General features: G+C 42.2%; 1 protein-coding gene across 2 annotated transcripts in view; it reads left to right on the forward strand.

Annotated features, from left to right (window-relative positions):
• The first annotated feature begins 15125 nt into the window (after positions 1-15125).
• PLCE1 (phospholipase C epsilon 1) overlaps positions 15126-19094 on the forward strand; it is a 312758-nt gene continuing 308789 nt past the window's right edge. For both annotated transcript variants that reach the window (XR_004346085.1, XM_032607439.1), the window contains exon 1: positions 15126-15241. The gene's annotated coding sequence lies outside the window, so the exon portion shown is untranslated. The remainder of the gene's footprint in view (positions 15242-19094) is intronic.

Below are 19094 nucleotides of genomic sequence, written 5' to 3' on the forward strand. Positions count from 1 at the left end.
TGGAGCAACTAAGCCCATGCGCCACAACTACTGAGCCTGTGCTCTAGAGCCCGCATGCCACAACTACTGAGCCCATGTGCCACAACTACTGAAGCTCGTGCACCTAGAGCCCGTGCTCCGCAATGAGAAGCCCATGCACCACAAAGAGGAGTAGGCCCCTCTCGCCACAGCTAGAGAAAGCCCACGCACAGCAGTGAAGACCCAACACAGCTAAACATAAATAAATTAAATAAATAAATTTATTAAAAAAAAAATCATACCTGCTCACTCTGCAGTTTGGTTTTTGTATTTTTAATTATTCATAATACTTTAACATGTAAACGTTTAAAATACTTATATATTTTAAACATTCACTCAAATTCCTTCAATTGCTCTTATTTTTAAAAATAAATTTATTTTTTACTTATTTATTGTTTGGCTGTGTTGGGTCTTCTTTGCTGCGCGTGGGCTTTTCTCTAGTTGCAGAGAGCAGGGGCTACTCTTCGTTGCGGTGCATGGGCCTCTCATTGAGAAGACTTCTCTTGTTGCAGAGCACAGGCTCTAGGCGAATGGGCTTCAGTAGCTGGGGCACACAGGCGGGCACATGGGCTCAGTAGCTGTGGCACGCGGGCTCTAGAGTGCAGGCTCAGTAGCTGTGGCGCACTGGCTTAACTGCTCTGAGGCATGTGGGATCTTCCCAGACCAGGGCTCAAACCCATGTCCCCTGCATCGGCAGGCAGACTCTCAACCACTGCACCACCAGGGAAGCCCTCCTCTATGTCTTTTCACGGCTTAATAGTTCATTTCTTTTTAGCACTAAAAAATATTTCATTGTCTGAATATACCACAGGTTAATTCATTCATTCACTTACTAAAAAATATCATGGCTGTTTCCAAGTTTTGGCAACTATGAATAAAGTTTCTATAAACACTGATGTACAGGTTTTTACGTGGACTTAAGTTCTCATTTCATTTTGGTATATACCAAGGAGTCCAGTTCCTGTATTGCATGCTAAGAGTATGCTTAGTTTTATAAGAAACTGCCAAACTATCTTCCAAAGTGGCTGTACCATTTTGCATCCCTACCAGGAATGCTTGAGAGTTCCCATTCCTCCACATCCTCTATCAACATTTGGTATTGCCAATGTTTGGGATTTTAGCTACTCTAATAGGTAGGTAGTGGTATCTCATTGTTGTTTTAATTCATAATTCCCTAATGATATATGACGTTGAACATCTTTTCATAAACTTACTTGCCAACTGTATTTCTGCTTTGGTGAGGTGTCTATTCAGGTCTTTTGCCTATTTTTCAATTGGGTTGTTCATTTCTTATTGTTGAGTTTTAAAAATTCTTTGTATGTTTTGGATAACAGTCCCTTATCAGATGTATCTTTTGAGAATATTTTCTCCCAGTCTGTGGTTTGTCTTCTCAACATCTTGACAGTGTATTTTGCAGAGCAGAAGTTTTTAATTTTAATAAAGTCAAGCTTCAGATATTTTTTAAAGCCAAAAATATTATAGATGTAATTTAATTGATTTTTATGCCCTTCTCTTTCATTTTCTTACCTGTCTAGAGGCAAATCCCTGTCATGAAGTTCATGTGTACACATCTTGTCCACGTTTGTAACACCTGCATTTCACATGTACCCATAAAGCAGATATAATCTTATTTTGTTTGTTTTTAAAATTTACAGCAATGCTATCATGCTGTAAAGGTCATTCTGTAATTCTTCTTTTTCATGCAAAATTATATTTTTGAGATATATCTATGTTTATACTCACAATCTAATTTATTCACTTATACTATAGTATAGCATTCTTTCAAAAACAAACAAAAACGAAACAAAAAACAAACACATTAGTGCATTCACCAATAGACAAACATTCAGATATTCAGGCTTGTTTCAATTTATTTTGGCAATTAACAACAAGGCTGCAAAGAAATTACAGTATGTCTCTTTATGTATATGTGCAGAAATTCCTCTATGTATAGACACAGATGTGGAACTGGAATTTGTAGTGTAAGGATCTTCAACTTCACTAGATATTGTCTAGTGACTCTTGAAAGAGGTTGTACTGATTTACACTCTCAGCAACAGTGTACAAATCCCCATGGCCTCTAACATTTGTTCTTGCCAGACTTCAGAACACTTTCGGCCAAGTAGCTGAGACAGTTTTTTGGTGTAAAAAACTATCCCATTTTAAAATGTTTTAGTTTTTTCTAGATTATAAATGAGGTTTAGCATGTTATCATATGTTTTTTGTCCTTTTGGTTTATTTTTTCTATAAATTACCTGTTCATAACATTTGCCCATTTTCTATTTTTCCTACTGATTTCAAGACATTCTTTAAAGGACACTAATGATTTGTCTGGTATTACGTTGCAACTTTTTTCTTTCAGTCCTTAGATTTTGTTTTAACTTTGTTAAAGATACCTATGGTTATATAGGTTATATGGTTAAAGCCAAAGTTACTGATTTTCTCTTATTCCTTAACTTTTTAAAGAACCTTATTGAAGAACTCCTTTTCTACTCTGAAACCACAGAGACATTATCCTATATTTTTGTCTAAAAGTTATAAAGTTTCTGTATTTGGTAGAGTACATCCCTTCCTTTACTGTCCCAGAGTCATCTTGGCTCTTGTATGTTAGACGTCAGAGAAAACAAATAGTCCTTTAGACACCCAGGAAAATGATTACATCATCTAAAACAAGTAAATTAAGATTGGCCTCAGACATCTCTTAGACACATGAAGAAAGGATGCCAAATACAAGGAAGGCTACAGGTGTGGGAAGATTCCTAAAGAAGACACCCAAGGCTGCAAACCTCCCACAAAGGAGGCAAAGTGCCAAAGAAAATAACACCCTACAGGGAAATCCAATAATCCCATGTTGGAAGAACCTCAAGAAGTTTGAAAAGCACTTTGTTGGAGGGAGTGGGAAAACGAGTACTTACCTACATTGCCAGTGGAACTGTTAATCATTACAACCCTATCATGGTCAATTTGGCAGTCTTTCTTAATTAAAAAAATTTGAAACCTAGCAATTCAACTTCTAACAATTTCTCCTGTGGAAATATTACTCTTACATGAGTGAAATGTTATACATAAAAGGCTATTCATTGCAGTCCTTTCTCTACCAGCAAAATGATGGGTACAACTTAGATTTCCATCAATGGAGGACTGGATCAGTAAATAATGGGATGGGAACACACTGGAGTATAACCGTTAATAAAGGGGATAGTACTGTATACACTATCATGGGAAAATCTTTAAGAGACACTGTTAGCTGAAAAAGTCAAGGTACATATAACACAAATTATCAATTTTTTTTAAAAAGAAGTTACAAGTAAATGCTTGAATATGCATAGAACAGCCCTGGGAGGATACCTAAATGCATGGTAGAGGATAATGAGGGAGAAACTTACTTTTTACACTGTTTGAATTTTTATCCATGTTCCTGATTTACAGATACAAACCAACTCAAGTTGATCTACAAATTCAAGGTAATCCCTATCAAAATTCCAGCTGCTTTTTTTGCAGAAATTGACAAAACAGATCTTAAAATTCCTATGGAAATGCCAGGGACCCAGAATAGCCAAAACAACCTTGAAAAAGAACAAAGGTAGAAGACTCACACTGCCTATGATAGCTATTAAATAAACAAATTTTCTTTAAAAAGGAAAAAAAAATTGTCCGTTTCATTCTTTTTAAATTTGGCATAAAATTTTTCCATAGACTTGTCATGTACTCATTTACTTTCTACTCTAGTTATGTTCACCTCCTTTAGCTTAGTAATGGTCAAGAATAGAGACTCTGCTTAGGGTCTTTTCAACTGATCATGAAACTTGAGCAAATAGCCTCTCTGCGCCTTAGTTTCCTATTATGTAAATAATAATTATAATAGTATTCATTTCAAGGCTTGTTGTGAGGATTAAATGAGTCATGTCAATTACTTAGAAGACTACTTGACACTAAGTAATTTCTCAATAAATATAAACTTTATTACCTTTTCTACATTATGTATTTACGTCTTTTCTTTTAACTTAATTAGTCTTGCTAGAAGTTTACCTAGTTTATTAGTCTTTTCCAAAAATCCAGCTTTTTTTTTTCCTATTTAAATAACTCCTTTTATATGTACAATTTCTTCTTTGGGGTTTCCTCTGCTGTTCTCTGACGAGTTTCTTGTGTTGAATGCTTAAGCTATTCATTACACACCCTTCTTTTCTCACAAATGCGTTTAAAAGTTATAAATTTCCCATCAGTATTGTTTAGTTATAGCCAATAAGATTTGGTATGTAGCTTGGTTTTTTAATTGTCATTCAATTTTAAATATTTCAGAATTTCTGTTATGATTTTTTCTTTAGCCTATGGATTATTTAGAAGTATGTTTTTTCTTTTATAAACTGTTTGAATCAGATTTCTTGGGTGCAAAGAACAAAAATCAACTCTAGCTGGTTTAAGTGGAACAGTAATGTATTATATCAGAATCACTGGGAAGTCTGAAGAATGAGGCTCAGAAAATGGCTGAAACCAAGGAGGGCAAGACACAGCCAAGCTCACATAACAGGAACAGTCAGCTTAGGACCAGCTTCTGGCTTTTCTCTGGACACACTGCTACCACGTGGTTTCTACCTGGGAATAGTCACTGCTGGTGCTGAAATGTCACTTCTGCTACCCTGTCATTGTCCTTCTTTTCAAACATTCTTGTAGCTAATCATTTTTTAATGATTTTTTGGGGAAATTTTCAGTCAAGTTTTTTAAAAAACTTTTTTTTTTTTGTGGCCACACCATGTGGCATGCTGGATCTTGGTTCCCCAACCAGGGATCAAACCTGTGCCCCCTGCATTGGGAGCACAGAGTCTTAACGACTGGGCTGCCATGGAAGTCCCCAAGACTTCTTAATATGGAAAATTTTAAACAAAAGAAAAGTAGAGAGAATATTATAATGAAATTAAATGTGACAATCACCTTAGTTTCAGCAATCATCAGCATTTTCTAGCAAGTTTTTAAAAATTCCATTGGAATTTTGTTAAATGTTAAATATTAACATAGTAGAAATTGGCATCTTTAATCTTTTATTTATTTATTTATTTTTGTCTGCATTTGGTCTTCATTGCTGTGCGCGGGCTTTCTCTAGTTGCAGCAAGCTGGGGCTACTCTTGGTTGCAGTGCACGGGCTTCTCATTGCAGGGGCTTCTCTTGTGGAGCACAGGCTCTAGGTGTGTGGGCTTCAGTAGTTGTAGCACGCAGGCTCAGTAGTTGTGGCTCACAGACTCTAGAGCACAGGTTCAGTAGTTGTGGCGCACGGGCTTAGTTGCTTCACGGCATGTGGGATCTTCCTGGACCAGGGCTCGAACCCATGTCCCCTGCATTGGCAGGCAGATTCTTAACCACTGTGCCACCAGGGAAGCCCTGGCATCTTCAATCTTTAAGTCTTTCAGGAAGGAATATTGTGTGATGATGGCTGTTATTTGTGAAAGATAGTAGAGTACATACATGCACTTCTATTATGTGTTTTAAAAAGACTTTTTATATCAGGTAGAAAGTGGTGTTTAATTTTATGAAATGTCTTTTGGTTATTTATTGAGATGATAATTTGGTTCCTTTGATTTATTGACATGCATCCTTTCATTAATAAATTACCTAATATTCAAGTGTCTTTGAACCAGAGATAAATTTTGACTGGCACAGAGTAGATGATTTCAAAATATGCCACTGAGTTTGATTTAATTATATTTTATTTAGGATTTTTCATGTCTAGGCTTATAAGTGATATTTCATGATATTTTCTTTGCTTTGGAAAATATTTTATGAGCATTTGATTATGTCTACCGAAAGTTTGTGAGAACCGATAGTTAAAATTATCTGGCCCATGGCCCATGGGCAGCACTTCACAGCAAGAGTTCTGTGCAATATTTTATAAATTAGGGAATCTCTGGGTTAAACAGAGTTAAACAGTTATTTATCTGGGACTTCTCATAATCTTCAGTATGTCAATGTGAATTGTAAGCCTCCAGCACTTTAAAATGTATTTGGCCACAGAGCCCCTTTTTATTGATGAACTAGTATTGGGTAAAAACACTTTGAAAATACCATGCTAAATCTTTCTTTGGTGAGGATTCATTGTTAAGTACTCCATTAAATTATCAACTTTATGATGGTAGAGATTATGTCAGTCCTTCCCAGTCACTGTCACTTTCCTAGTATCTTACACAATTCCTACCTTAAAAGTCACTCAGTAAATATTTAATCAATTAACTACTTTCCTATTTTTCACTGGTTATTGGGTCAGTCAGGATTCTCAGTTAAAAGTAACAGAAACTAACTTAGGCAGGAAAGCAATTTACCAAAAGGAATCTGAGTAGCTCACAGAATTGTTGAGAGCTGGAGAGTCAGCCTCAAAGCTAGGCTTCCAAGAATAATGCCCCAAATAATTCCCCAGGCACTGGAGGCTATAAGTTAGCACTACTGCCAGGAACTCAACTTTTCTGGAATTCCATCTGCTACCAGCACTAAAGCCACCTTGGCACCAAGAATACAGCTTTACAGACACCCCAGAAAGCTGAGTTGCTCTGCTCTCATTCTTGCCAGCAAAATGTATTCTCTATAGACCTTCCCCCTTCAAATTGTTCACTTTTGAATCTAAGTCTCACACACACATGCCTGGCTGATGATGCTAGGTAACATGTCACTGTACCAGCTGCAAAGGAGGCTGAGCAAACATGGTTTATGGCTAATAACTTGGAAAAACAAGAACTGTAAGGAAGAATTCCTTAAACCCAAAATTCCCCAAACCCAGCAATGGTGTTCCAAAGGAAATACAGACTTTCCTCCTTCTTGGATCAATTGTGGTAATATAGTTTCTCAGAATATTATCAATTTCATGTAGATTTAAAAAAATTGATTAGCTTAAACTTTATCACAGTATTCTTTTATAATTGAAAGTGTCACGCCTTTATTATAGTGTTCTATTAATCCCTTTTATAATTTTGCTAGTTTTTTTTTTTTAATATTTATTTGGCTGCAATGGGTCTCAGTTGTTGCACACGGGATCCTCACTGCCGCATGTGGCATCTTCCTGTGGCACGTGGAATCTTTAGTTGCGGCATGTGGGATCCAGTTCCCTGAACTGGGAGCACGGAGCCCCAGCCACCAGACCACCAGGGAAGTCCCAGTGTTTTTGTTCTTGATTATGTTTTCCAGAAGTGTTACTCTTTTTTAACGCTCCCCTCAAAGGCATTTTATGTTTTCCAAAGAACCAGCTCTTTGATTTTTCTTCTAGTTGGGTAGGCTTTCATTGTTACTATCTTTTTAATTTTATTTTTCTTGGACTTGTCTTTGGTATTTTAAAAAATATGAATGCTCAGTTCATATATTTTTACACTTTGTTTAATAATAAAAAACATTTAAAGATGCACATTTGCCTCTAATTATTGCTTTAGCCACATCTCATAAATTTAGATTATGTAATATTCTCATTTTTGTCATGTTCCAAGAAATCTATAATTATTGTTTGGATTTCTTTTGTGACCCAATCATTACTTAGAAGAACACGTTTACATTGTTGAGCAGTTGATGCTTTTTTGTTTAAAATATTTAATATTAATTTCTAGTTTTCTTGCATTTTAGCCAGAGAATATAGTCTGAATTTCTTGAGATTTTCTTGACCCATTCTGGTAAATGTCCATGGAACTTGGAAGAGAAGATATATTCTCTATGTGCAGATTGCAAATGTTATAAAAAGTAATTTAGACTTTGTTTCTTAGCTTTTTTCATCATATTAGTAAAATCTATACTAAAGTAATGAATAAAATCAGGCCTAGAGAACTGTTATAAAAACAAGTCACAAGAATAAGCCATGTTAGTGGGAGGGACAGTGATTGAGAGAAAAGAGAAGAGACCAAAAGGATATTGGAAGGGCTGGGAGAGTAGGAGGAAAGGCGAGAAAAGGAGAGGAGTCAGAAGAGCAATACGGACTTTAGAGAAAGTACAGTTGCTCAGGAGGGCAGATCTGGAACACACTGTAGACATGCAGAGCTCTGGCTGATGGAGACTACTGCATACACTGCTCACAACATCTTTGTCAGGGCGAGGTAGATAGCATAGGGTGAGAAGCTGCTTCTGGAAAATGAGAATGAAGAAAAAGAAGTGTCAGCCTAATAACAGAAGAGAAAACTGTGATCAGAGAAGGGAATTTCAGAGGTGAGACTTTGGAGGTGTGACCTTGCTTGCCAACAGCTGAGTTTGAGTAGCGCTGGAAAGCAATGAGGCAAGGAGGTTCCTAGATTTGCTGAGAACTAGCATTTTTCAGCTATGGTTTTCCATGCTGGGATGTCGTGTGCACATGGCCCTGCTCTCATGGAGGGCACATGTGCTCTCAGTATTGGAAGGGAGCATGGACGTGGAATCCTCTAGGATAATACCAGAAATAGGCTGGAGAGGAAGGGTAGATAGAAGGTTTTGGTGAAGATGGAAAGAAACTGGAACATGCCAGTGGCATAAATTTTGAAAGAAGACTGTTGAGGGAAGGCACTGGGAAAAGCGGGAGTGGTTTAAGTGGTGGGGAGAGGGTGGTAGGAATTAACAAGCCCTTCTTCCTTCTGCCCTGTTAACTAGGGAAGAAAAGGTAGCCTTCACTGCAGAGGACTTCAGGGATGACGTGGTGCTGGGGTGAGCAAGGTGGGCTCAGTGTGGAAGGAACTAATTCAGGTATCTTAGGAAGGCTGGGGTAAGAGTATGGCTTAGCAACCAGACTGTATGATAAATACAAGATATATTGTATAGAAAGCACTGAGCACAGTGCATGGTAAGCCTTCACCCTCACTGATTTTCCTTTCCTCCTTTCCTGGCTTAACGTTATGGTTGATCATTATAAACACTCCCTTGCATGTATCCTAAGTCCTTGCTTCTTTCTTGTTTGGTTAATAACCCTTGCTAAATCCAGTTCTCCATTTTTTCTTCCCACACACCCATAAATCTGTCCAAAGAAAAATGTACAATCATAACGACTGGACTCACATTACATTTGTGACCACAATTGGACACAATACCTGGCATTATATTTCCCTATTTCATTGACTCTCCCACTTTTCTAAATGAGTATTTCAGATATTCTCTCTCAAACTATTTGTTCAGAACTATATTCTCTCTCAAAATACCCTATTTACTCTCACCTGATAACACTGTTTACCACTTTATTAAAGAAAACTTTCACAAGCTTCTACCAACTCTACTCACCTCCTAGCTTCCATACCTATTGTTTCATCTATTAAATCTATATTAAAAAGTTACCCCAAAGCTTGTGGCTTAAAAAACTGACATTTAGGGGCTTCCCTGGTGGTGCAGTGGTTGAGAGTCTGCCTGCCGATGCAGGGGACACGGGTTCGTGCCCCGGTCCAGGAAGATCCCACATGCTGCGGAGCGGCTGGGCCCGTGAGCCATGGCCGCTGAGCCTGCGCGTCCGGAGCCTATGCTCTGCAACGGGAGAGGCCACAACAGTGAGAGGCCCATGTACCACCAAAAAAAAAAAAACTGACATTTATTTTGCTCCCAAACCTGCAATTTGGGTAAGGCTTCTCAGGAATAGCTTTTGTCTGTTCTGCTTGCCATCACTGGGATGCCTTGAAGGCTGGGGCCTAGAACCCACTGAAGACACGCTCACTCCCATGTCCAGGGTTGATGCAGGCTGTCAGTTGGGATCCTAAGCTGCAATCATCAGCTGGAACATTACACATAAGCCTTTCATGTGGCCTGAGCTTCCTCACAACATGGCATCTGCATTCCTAGTATGAGAGTTCCGGAAGCTGTCTCAAATTTTGTGACATAGCCACTGTAGCCAGGTAGCATCACTTCTGCCACTTTCTATTGAATAAGAAGTGGGTGAGCCACTGGGGCTGCCCCATACTCACAAGAAGGGGAATCGGACTCCACCTGTTATCAGTGGCAAAGTTCTGGAAAAGTATGTGGGCCTGGAAATATTGCCGTGGCCACGTTTGGAAAATATAATCTGTCTCGTCCCCTGTTTCTTTAAATGAACTGTGCTCCTGTCCAAGCCCAGCCCATTGACTTGCGCACTAGACCCCATCCCCTCTCACTCACTCAACGACATTTTTACAGAAATACTTGCCTCTTTCTTCTGTATCACCCATTTTTCTCTCTCTCATGGGTCAATCCTTTCAACACAGGAACATGCTATTATTTCTCCCATCTGAAAAAAAGCCTCCCTTGACTTCACATAACAGTCCCAAAGTGAGTGGTCCAAGCTGCTGTGGTACCTCTGCTTTCTCTGCATAGGGCTTCCATCTCTGGGCCAAGACAGTTGCCTCAGACCTTGCCAATTCTCAAATAATGGGAAGGGAGAAAAGAAATCAGAGGCAAGCAGCTTCAGCTCTAAGGACATTACTGGATGTTGCCTGCTGACTTTCTGTTCATATGTCATTGGATGAAACTTAGCCATGAACTTAGCCTAGATGCAAGGGAGGTTGGGAAAGTAGTGGGCAATCATGGGCCCAGACAAAACAGGGTAGGTGGGAATTGTTTTATAGGTAAAAGAAACAATGGAGAATGGATACTGGAGGGAAATAAGCAGTGTCTTCCACCCTCCCTCACCTCTTATAGCCTTTACTCCATTGTTACCTCTCAATGAAGTCCTACCTGGGACATTGTATTTAAAATTGCAATCATCCCCAAGCCCTGCAGCACTCCCTGTCTTCCTTCCTTGCTTTACTTTCCTCAAGCATTTATCACCTTCTACTATACTATATGCTTTACTTTTACATAGTTCATTGTCTATCTATGCCTACCAGAGCATAAGCACCATGAAGGCAGGGACTTTGTTGACTGTTGTGTTCACTGCTGTATTTCTGGTACCTAGAACAATGCTTGGCACATAGTAGGTGCTCAATACATATTTTTTGCATAAAAGAATAAAAGAACAGCACAATGGTAAGCACTCAATTGCAGCTGCTGTTATCATTATTATCATTTTCTGGCATAAGGAGTGGTTGAGGATGATAATTGTTAATAAAAGGATCTGGGAAAGCTAGCAGATAGTAACATGCTAACATTAGCGAAGGAGAAGTGGCAGAGAAACCAAAGAATGAGCTTGTTGGGGGCTTGTAGAGCTAATCAGCACCAACAGTTAAACAATCAGTAAACAAATTAGCCTATGCAAACCTGCCTTCATGTCATCCACCCTCCACTGGTGACCAGTCCAATCTATGGACAATTCACAGCACTTGGGATCACCCAGGAGCCACAGCCATTTTCCTAGCAGACTAGCTCCAGCAAAGCTTGAAGAAAACATGATGTTTTTCAAGCGAATATTATTTTCCTTTGAGTTCCATGATCATACCAGAGTTCTTTTCCTCTTCAACATTTTGGCCACTTAGAACAACATGAAACTTTAAAACCTACATCTAGAGAAGTCTCAAGCTCCAATGTCTATGCTTTGGGATTCTAGTACAGTTAAAACTTTTTAAATTGTGCTTTTATAATTTTTAGTTATGGCTCCTTGAGATGATTTGAGCTACACCTGCCTTTTGCTGATAGCAACTGAACCAGATATTACAATGAGATTCCAGAATGTTTCAAGGGAAAAAGATGGATGGACTTTCTGTCAAAACACTAACAAGATATTTGCAATATTCAAAGGAGATCACAGTTTTTAAATACCGTAAATATAAATGAAAACAGAGTTCTGAGTTGTATATCTTTAATCTAAGTGCTTCACATAGACTAACTCACTGCTCACAACCACCATGAAGGGCAGATATAGTTTACAGATGAGGAAAACGAGGCACGGAGAGGTAAGTAACTTGCTCAGGGGCTCACACCTGGGAGGTGGATTGAGGCTATCAACTCAAGTGGACCCACATCAGTCTGTGCCCCTAATTCCAGCTGTGTTGAGAGACAGATTTCCTTCACCCACATTCCTACCACCCAACAGAAGTAGAGCTACCTGCTGCTCTAACAGTTAACACTGGTATTTTTCACCAACCTCGAACTGCCTTAGTACTTCTACCCTCACATATGAGATAACTCTGGGCTCTGTCCCCACTATCTGAACTCACTAGCCTATGTGAACACAGCTGGTAAACCCTGTATAATCTGATACACTGACTTCAAATGAGAGGAAATGGCAACTCCTGAACTCAGGGCTGCCTTGTTCCTTCAGCTCTTCCTTGGCTTCCAAGGCTACCCAGAAGTCTGCTGGCAAATTCCTCTGCTTAGCAATTAGCTACCGTTGAACAGAGATCAATAAATTTGTCAATGGTGCCTGTGCTGACTACTCAGTTCCCAACCTTAAGGTTTGTTTATAAATGGGTTAACTGATGGCTGGCTTGTTGAGTGTGGCAAAGGGCCAATCTTGTTTTCTGCAGTATGTGCAGTAGGGGGTGTGGGGCCTCCCACTGGCAGCAACAACCATGAAGTCAGAGACACCCCCCACCAATCACAAAAATTACGGGATGTGAGAGGAAGAAAGTAGGGACGTGATTCCATTTCTTAAAATGATTTTACGACTTAAGTTCCCTAGTCCCAATGTTTACAACTTAAATCAATTTCCATCAAATGGAGACCATTATGTAACAAGTTCAAAAGAGATGTGTGCTTTCTTCTGAAATGTCAAAGATGCACTACATTTAAATAGCTTCCACAGCATTATTTCTTGGGACTTTTGTTTTTGACTATGCAAAATGGTCTTGTATACAAAGATGCATAACTTAGTTTACTGAAGCTGAATTTTCCATGGAAACTGTCCAGTGCTCCCCCAATTCACAAGCACTTTATCTGACCGTCTTTCTTCTTTCAGATAATAGCTGGCAGCAACCCACAGTGTGGAGGTTATACGCTGTACTTTTGAAAAAGTCTTGAATGGAGCCATTGTTCCCCTGAGATGGTCTCTGTGTTTCACTGAACAGAGAGCAGGGTGTAAAAAAGGCACCTTGTGTGCAACTGTTGGCGAGGTTGGGGAGTGAATTAAAATCTCCAGAAAGTCTGGGCAGTGCTGTTCAGAGGAGCAATGAACCCTCTGGAAGCACTGTTAGCTCAGACATTCCAATGCGGTGAGGCAGCCTCAGGGACATGGCTCCCTCCAGTCTCATTTAGAGAGGGATTGAGGGGGGCAAGCAAAGGACATTGATCTGGACCTGCTCTCTTTGCAAAAAATTGGGGACGGCTCCCTATTCCAGGGATAGGTGATACTGATTATCACACTCAGATAACTTTCCTGCCTAACGGACCTAGACCTTCCTTGGTTACTAATGGTGCAGTGACTCATTTGGAGGATTCAATGTTAACTGCTTGTGCATCCACCAGTTTGCAAGCCTAATTCCCATGTGCCTAATTAACAACACAAAACAAGTCTTTGAGGGCTCCAGGTGATTAATGATGTTTGATATTACTAATTCATTAAATGCATTATAAGACCATAACACACAACTGTATATTCAATAAATTGCCTACCTTGTTTAGTGTCAGTAATGCTTCCTTTTTCCTGGCTCCTCCATTCACCTGTCCAGGACTGTGCGAGCAATGGGTCAGAGTAAATGACTACTCCCTGGTTCTCTAGGGCTAAGGTCTCAAGCTTTTCATGAACAAAGAGTCTCCTCAGAGGCTTCTGCAGACAGCTTTCTAAAACCGGCTCTCAAGGAAGGAGGTAACGTTGATTTTCAGGAAAATCCTAGTGGTGAGAAAACAGCAAAACAGTTTAAGGACCAGGCTGGCATATTTTTCTTACAGGCAGAATTCTTTGGTGCCCCTCCTGCGCCTGGAGGCTCAAAGGAGGGGAGGCCACTTTCAACAGTGACCTGAAAGAAAGGGTCATACTTGAGCAGCAGGAAAGGGTGTGGGAGGTGCTTGTCATGGTCCAGGTAGAGGCTCAGAGTGGGAGAAGCATCCTCTTGGGTGGTCCCTAATAACCAGGCCATGTTGGGTTCCTACAGTCGTGGGGAGTTAGTCTGGAAGGCAGCAGGGAGCCAGTGAAGGTTTCTGCACAGATTAAAGCTGTAGAAGAGGAAGAATAATATGGCTGTGTTGTGAGGGATGCTTCGCTCCAAGGAGTGGACAGACGGGAGGGCTAGGGGCCCCCGGAATTGGTCCTGATTGAATATAAGAGGAAGGGTGAAACCTATGCAACAGGTTAGTCCATTAAAATAGGTAAAGAGGGAGGGGGGTTTAGGGGAAAGGGAGGGGGATGATATTTCGATTCTCCTCAGGTGCCTGGCTCTCCTGACGGCCAGCTGGGTACAAAAACCACCTCGACGATTAGGTAAGGCTCCGTGCAGAGCCTGCAGTTTCTGGCAGCTTTGAACACCTCTTGTTTGCTTCAGCAGCGAAAGCCACTAGATTTGGAGTCCACAGACCTGGATGTCACTATTTGGACGGTCACTATTAGCAGTCAAAGGGGTATCTCCTGAGCCTGGCACTGCACGGCGCCACACACAACAGTAAATATCTGAATGATGAATGACCGAACAGATTGGTGACTTGGTGCTGCCCTTACCAGAGTAACCTTGGTCAAGTAATTTAACCTCCAAGAGCCTCTGTTTCCGTGTGTGTCGAGCAGGGACGGTCCCTGGCGGAAAGTGTGAGACTAAATTCCCGCGGCCTGAGGTGGACCGAGTTCCCCACTTCCAGTCGGAGCCGGGCAACCCCGCTGCGCTCTCGACAGCTCCCGCTGCGGCTCCCCAGGCGTTGGACAGCCCCCGGGGGCCGAAGCTGAAGTCGGGGCCGAGGCCGAAGCCGGGGCCGAGGCCGGGGCCTGGCGAAGTTCAGCGAAGCCGCCGGCCGGGGCGTGGGTGGCGGCCGGGACCGCCCCTCGCGCCTGCCTTCTCAGCGCGGCCCGCGCCCGTGGGCGGGCCCAGCTCAGGCCGCGCCCCGGCCGCCTGGCGGCCCGCGGTGGCGCTCGCGGCCTCTCACCCCGGGCGGGCGAGTTCTGGGAAAGCCCGGCCCAGGGCGGGGGCTCCGCTGCCGCCCGTGCCGCCGTCCGGGCAGCTTGCAGAGCTCTGCGGGCGCGGAGCGAGGGAGCGGCGCCGGGCGGGGGCGCACACGACGACGCGGGACCGGTGGGCGCGGCGGCGGCGGCGGCGGGCGGCGCGCCCCGGGCTCTGCCTCCCGGGCACTTGCCCGGCTCTGCGCGCTCCTGTCGTCCGCTCCGCCGCTGACACACGGTAGCAAGGACACCCGACGCCGCCAGCGACAGGCGCGTCCCAGAGGGACGCTGCACTTGGGGACTCCGGCGCGACCGGCCGGAAGAGGAAAGGTAAGGAGGTGTTTCTGTGGCTCGGTTCCTCAGGCTTGGAGAAGGGGAGAGATAGGCTTTTAATCTCTGAATCCAGTAGATCCGGCCAGGGGCAGCAGCCTCACTCCGCGTACCTGGCGGGAGTACAGGTAGCTACTCCCCTCCCCAGGGGAGAACAGAGGCAGGCGACTCTCTAGGGGGCGCGGGCCAGCCCTCACATGGGCTGGAGGATACCCTGTTAAGTGCTTCCTTCGCCCCTTCAGATGTTTGCCTTGGGTCTCCACTGCATTTTGTGTGTGCAGTACAAAGAAGAAAAGTGTAAGCTCTTGCTGAGGCGGCCCCCTAGCCGCCAGTATTTCACGCAAGTGCTCAAGAGATTGTTCCTGGAGCAATTAGCTACATCAGGTCCTAGAAAATATAATATTGGACCTGGTCTCATTTTCACTGGTAACTAGAATGGCTACGTCTTTTTTCTTCAAGTCCTCTAATGCTGTGATAATGAATAACCTAGAAGAAAAAGTCTTCCTTGTGTCTAATGTTAAACGCACAGTGTAAATTTACGGTTCCCCCCGCACATCTTGCCTGGTATTTAAGCCATGAGAACACTTGGTTCAACTGACTCAACTAATTATTCGGTGTAAGAAAGATCCATCATTCAAAGATTTTTAGCAGCCTCATTTTAAAGAGGGAGCTCCCTCAATAGATGTTAGGTAGGATTCACTTGATGGAAAAGTTTTATTTCCACATGGTTCTTAATTTTAGTTTCATCATGCAAAATTTGCCAGTAGGTCATTTAGATCTCTGCAGGATTAGTGAATTTCCTTGTGTTTCTGGTAGGAAGCCCTGGTAGGGATAGGGTGGAGCCACTGCCGCAGAATGGACGCAGCCGAGGCCAAGAGTGCTGCACCCCACCAGGAAGAATTTTTGAGAGCCTGTCTTGGGAGGTGGATGCAGGTGACCCTGTAGATGCCCTTACAGGGCCAGTTGGCATTGGGGGTGAAGGGGTGGCAGACTATCTCTGGATGCTGTGTGTAGCCATGTCTTCGTGGATAGTTGCTGAAGGATGCCTGATGATGCTGTCTTCTAGAACATCCTTTGCTCTTCCTGAGTGCCCTTCCTGCTCCATTTTACCACTTTAAATCCTAACCATCCTTCAAACTAAGTTTTTGTTGCTGCTGTGAGACCTTCCCTAATACCCCAGCCCCAAATAGTCGACATTCTCTAGCTCTGATGCCTGCAGCATTTTATTGAATACCTCCCTAGCCTTTCTTCTCTCAGCGTTCTTTGAGAGTTATTTATGTAGATGTTTCATTTTCCCTACTGAAGGAATTAACTGTGGCTTTCTTGGCACAGAGCTTGCACCTAGAAGGCCCTCTAGAAATAGTGTTACGACTTTGTTTCTTCAATACAAATCTCTACTTTGGAAAAGGAGATAATATAACCAAAAGGATTCAGAGAAGAACATAATGTTTACCATTCAAATTGTCCTCCATTTACAGCCTCACAGGGAAAATTTTCCTTATACCTAGGAGCCCTGCATAATAATCATCTTTGGTCCAAGCCTGGGGATCAAGTAAGAGCTGGAGGGACAGTCTTCTAGTCCTTATAGTAACATAAGCTCCTTGGATGTACTCCAAGGTTGACCTGTGTCATTAAAATTTCCATGCTCCAGTGCATTGTGGTGAAGCTAGATTCCAATGAAGGTGGTCGGTTTTCTTTTTGTATTTGCAGCTGTTCTTAATCACAGTCTTCCCTGGGCTTTTGTCGTGTATTTTAAACAATTCATTTGATGTGCAATTTGTTACCTACAAATTTTTAAATGAATAAAGGAAAATTGAAAAGAATTGTGCTTGCTGTTTTCTAAAGCAGAGAGCAGGGAATGCTTGCCCTGCCTGGGCAAGAGGAGATATTTGCAGGGAGCGAGGCTGCTGTGCACATGTGTGTTGGTGGTGCCTGCCTTCCACACACCTGGCTGGCAATCGGCCTGTAGAGGACAACAACTGCTTCAGTCTGGACTCCTTCTTTCTCTGCCTCGGCTCCCTCTGCTTGTGGGGAGAAGGGGTCCAGGGGAGCACAACAATTTAGAGCTTCGGATTCAGAAGGAGCAGCAGGGAAGACGTGAGAAAAAGCAGTAACTGATTAGAGTGTCGATTTGTTTGAACAAGTTGCTTTCCTCTGGATACTTGGTTGAGATCTTGGCATTGAGCAAGTGGGAATTTGGTTGGGAGAGGGAAGGCAGGTGGCTGGGGAGCATGACACTGCTGTAGAAGGGCTGGGAGGTATTGATGGGGGGGCTTAGGGGAGCATGTGGCCCAATTATGTGAGGCTCCCCAAGAGGAGAGTTGGAGATGGGGAACTGGGGAGTAGAGAAAGAAGAAGAATATATCAAAGATGCACTTTGCCATGGGCCAACTATGGGGCCTAGAAAGGAAGAGAAAACTCTCTTCAGCATCATGGGGTCTTCTCTGCTCCCACGGTATAGAACTCAGGCTTGTTTTTATTAATGCTGTAATTCATCTGTGTTGTGGCTTAAATAGGTTTTCATGAGCCAGATTGGAACCCAGCCCTCTGTCCAGTAGGGTAGCCACAAGCCACATAGGGCTATTTGCATTTAAATTTAAGTTAGTTAGAATTAAATGAAATTAGTCCCATTTCAAGTGATTGTTACATGTTGCTAGTTGCTACCGTACTGGACAAGGAAGATATATAACATTTCCATCATCTCAGAAATCTGCCCTGGGATATTGTTCTAAAGGATTAATGACTATTAATCTCCAGTGTACTAATTTACAAATCAAATTTAGTCATAAATTAACAATTTCCTGTTCATAGTCCCTTACCAAGTCTATTTAGATGAGAATAATAATAGTAGTTGTTGTTGCTAACACTTATATAGTGATTACTACGTGCCAGGCAACGTTCTAAGCACTTTACATCTGTTAATTCATTTAATCCTAACAGCAACATTAGGTGGTAAATGCCAGAGACCTGTTATCCCTTACCTGCAATTCCAAAGTTAAAACAAACAAAGAAAAAAAAACAACTCTCAAAACTGTGGTTTTCATAAGTTTGGCTACAAAATTTGGTCATGAGGTTATTATGGTCTTTATTTTTCTCACCTGGTAAGAACATTTATACATTTTAATTTCAGAAACAATTGGACATGTTTGCTGCAGATCCCACCTATAGCATTATTTAATATATGGCACATGTACTGTTTTACCATTACGAAAGCCAGAAACCTTCTGATTTTGGATAAGGACATATGGATCTCCCTTACTATGCCCCTTTTGAAGATGGGAAAACTGAGAAACTAAAAGGTCATGTAACTTGCTTGAAGTCAGAGCAAGAAAGTGCCAGGGCCGGGATTCAGTTAGAGCAGGCCGGCTCCAGACTCTGTTCCCTTGACCATTGTGCTTTCCTGAAACAACCTCTGGGCTCATCACCCAAAACAAATGACTGGCCCTTTTTCTGCTGAGTGAAACCAAATAGCTTTAACGTGCCTCATTAGAAAGTTTCAGATAGGACTATAGCTAAATTGGTTAGTAGCTGGGGTTCTGAAACTTCCTGGTAGGGTTTCAGAGGATCGGGATCAATCTGGATCTGGGTCTTCTGAGTTGGAAGTCTCTCCAGGGAAGACTGTGAGGTTCTCTCTTCTTCTGGGAGGTTGATTAGAACTGCAGGGCTGGTCTGCTGGGGTCAGGAATGGACTTCTCACTTTCTCTCTTCAACTGGTCCCTTCTTGGCTTTTTGGTCCAAATCTGCATTTGAAGAAACTCTTTAGTAACCCCAGGCTTTCTCCTTTGAGTGTAAGAAGATGTTCTGAAGGCTCCACCATCTGTGTGGACCTTACAGCATGGACTCTGCAGGACCC

This window comes from Phocoena sinus, chromosome 16 (genome assembly GCF_008692025.1).
Source record: "Phocoena sinus isolate mPhoSin1 chromosome 16, mPhoSin1.pri, whole genome shotgun sequence".
In the NCBI taxonomy this organism is placed as follows: Eukaryota; Metazoa; Chordata; class Mammalia; order Artiodactyla; family Phocoenidae; genus Phocoena; species Phocoena sinus.